Raw genomic sequence first — 2,673 nt, forward strand, 5'->3', positions numbered from 1 at the left:
GAGGATTATTCCAACTATTTTGGAGAAGGGGTGGGGATTCCAGGACTTGGGCCACTGCCCACTTTTTGGCCTTTTATGGCCTGGGAACTGTCATGGTGCAGGTGGCTGTGTCATTTGGCATATGCTAATATATTACAATGAGCATATAATGAGGCTTGGGCCTAGCCTAGTAGGTTCTAACTGGGCCTATCTTGGGCCTAGCCTAGTAGGTTCTAACTGAGACAGGATCTTAGTTCCCGGACCAGAGATTGAACCCACGCCCTTGGCAGTGGAAGCATGGAGTCCTAACCACTGGACTGCCAGGGCATTCCCCACACTGTTTTGATTATTGTAGTTTTGTAGTAAGCTTTGAAATCAGGGAGTAGGGCCTAGCCTAGTAGGTTCTAACTGAGACAGGAAGGAAGGAGGCAGGGGACAACCATTAAAAGAATGACAGCCATTGGGAAGAACAGGATACCAAAAAAAAGTGGTTAGAACCTACCTGGAAATTGTTCATGACAAGAGGTCCATATTCCCCTATAACATTTTCCCTATTATAATCATACCCAGTCACAGTTCCTGATCATTTGATGTTCTTAAAAGATACCATTATTATTCACCAAGGGCATAACATCTTCCCTTAATGAACTATAATTCTGCAGGAACATAGTTCACATTTATTTAAATTTTTAGCTGTATCCACTGAACTTGATTTTATTTTTTGCATTTTTAGATCATAAACCATATGGAGTTAATTATCGTTCCTGAATTAATTTTAGTGGAAGGGAGAGTTAGACAAATGTGTTTTAAGTATATAATGAATATTATTTTTATTCTCCTCAGTACCCTCACTGTCTATCAGAATATCTCCCATATATATTGTTTCATAATGGGTTATAAATATAAATAATTTATGTGTGGTTTAAAATGCCTCACAGCCGGACAAAGTGAAAGTCTCTTTTCTAATCCATATTCCTGCATCCCACTCCCCAAAGGTAACCACTGCTATTGTTTGATTTGTATTTGGCATGCATTTTTCTGTGCATATTGAAATACACATACGTAAATAGATACAATGGTTTACACATTAACTGATTTGTTTGTTAGATATGAAATTGGAATCACAGAATAACACTGATCTGCTACTTATGTTCTTCATTTAACAAGATGTGTGCTTTTTAAATTGTTTTCATTAAGGTATGATTTAGAGAAAATAAAATTCACTCCTTTCAGTGTCCAGTTCTATGTCTTGAAAAGTACACACACTTGTATATGTACACTTGTATACAGTTGTATAACCACACCACAATCAGGATATACGAGTTCCATTATGCCAAAAAATTCTCCTGTGCCTTTTTGTAGTCAACCCATTCTCCCCACCTCAACCCTGACAACGACCTATTTGTCTTCTGACTCCCAAATTTTGATAGCTGTAGGTTTTCACTTTTATTTTCATTTTAATTCTGTTCTATGTATTTTTAATTGAAGTATAGTTGATTTCTGTTCTACGTATTTTTGATTTCCCTTGAGACTTCCTCTTTGACCCATGAATTAACTTGATATGTGTTGCTCAGTTTCCAAGTTCTTAGAGATTTTCCTGTTATCTTTCTATTATTAATTTCTAGAATTTTATTCCATTATTGTCAGATAACACATTCTGTTTGGTTTCAATTTTTTTAAGCTGTTAAGGTTTGTTTTATGACTCAGGATATAGTCTATCTTGCTGAATGTTCCATGTGCATTTGAAAAGAGTGTGTATTCTGCTGTTTTTGGGTGGACTGTTGTATAAATGTCAGTTAGATCTAGTTGGTTGATGGTGGTGTTCAGTTCATCTATAACCTTGCTAATTTTTTGTCTACTAATTCTATTACTGAGAGAGGAGTATTGAAGACCCAAATTATACTTGTGGATTTGTCTATTCCCCTTTCAGTTCTGTCAGTTTTGCCTCTTGTATTTTAAGACTCCGTTGTTAGATATAATACATATTTAAAATTGTTGTATCTTCCGGGTGAATTGACTGACTCTATTTATCCCTGGTAACTGTGTTTGCTTTCAAGTCGACATTGTCTGATAATGTAAAGAATCTATAGATTCTCCTGCTTTCTTCTGATCAGTGTTTGCGTGGTGTATTTTTATTCATTGTTTTACTCTTAAGCTACCTATATCATTATATTTGAAGGGAGTTTCTTGTAGACAACATATAGTTGGGCCATTTTTGTTTTTTGTTGTTTTATAAATCCATTCTGACGATCTAAGTCATTTAGTTATGTATTTAGACCGTTGACAATTAATTATTGATATGTTTCTATTTAGATCTACCACTTTATTTTGCATGTTTTGTTTGTCCTCTCTGTTTTTCATTACCCTGTTTCCCCTTTCTTTGGCTTATCTGAATGCCTTTTAGTATTTCATTTTAATTTTCTATTCTGAATTTGAATATATCTCTTTGCATAATATTTTTGTGGTTGCTCTGTGGATTACAAACTGCCTACTTAACTTTCCACAGTCTATTGAGAATCAATACTCAGAATCATTATGTTACCACTTCAGTTGATATGTAGAAACCTCACCTTAATAGATCCCCTTACCCTCCCCCCTTTACATTACATTTGCCTTATGTATTATAACTACACTGAAATCTACATAGATACCTACTATAGCTACTTTATTGAAAACTCCATCTGTTAATGTTAT

The 2,673-nt window shown here is 34.9% G+C and overlaps 1 long non-coding RNA gene across 1 annotated transcript; it reads left to right on the forward strand.

Annotated features, from left to right (window-relative positions):
- The first annotated feature begins 120 nt into the window (after positions 1-120).
- LOC309622409 lies at positions 121-1,728 on the forward strand. Its single transcript, XR_014240837.1, has 2 exons — positions 121-173; positions 210-1,728. It is a non-coding gene; the product is annotated as an uncharacterized lncRNA (long non-coding RNA).
- Positions 1,729-2,673: the final 945 nt, after the last annotated feature.

Source organism: Balaenoptera borealis (genome assembly GCF_965194805.1).
Source record: "Balaenoptera borealis genome assembly, contig: HAP1_SCAFFOLD_2502, whole genome shotgun sequence".
Lineage (NCBI taxonomy): Eukaryota > Metazoa > Chordata > Mammalia > Artiodactyla > Balaenopteridae > Balaenoptera > Balaenoptera borealis.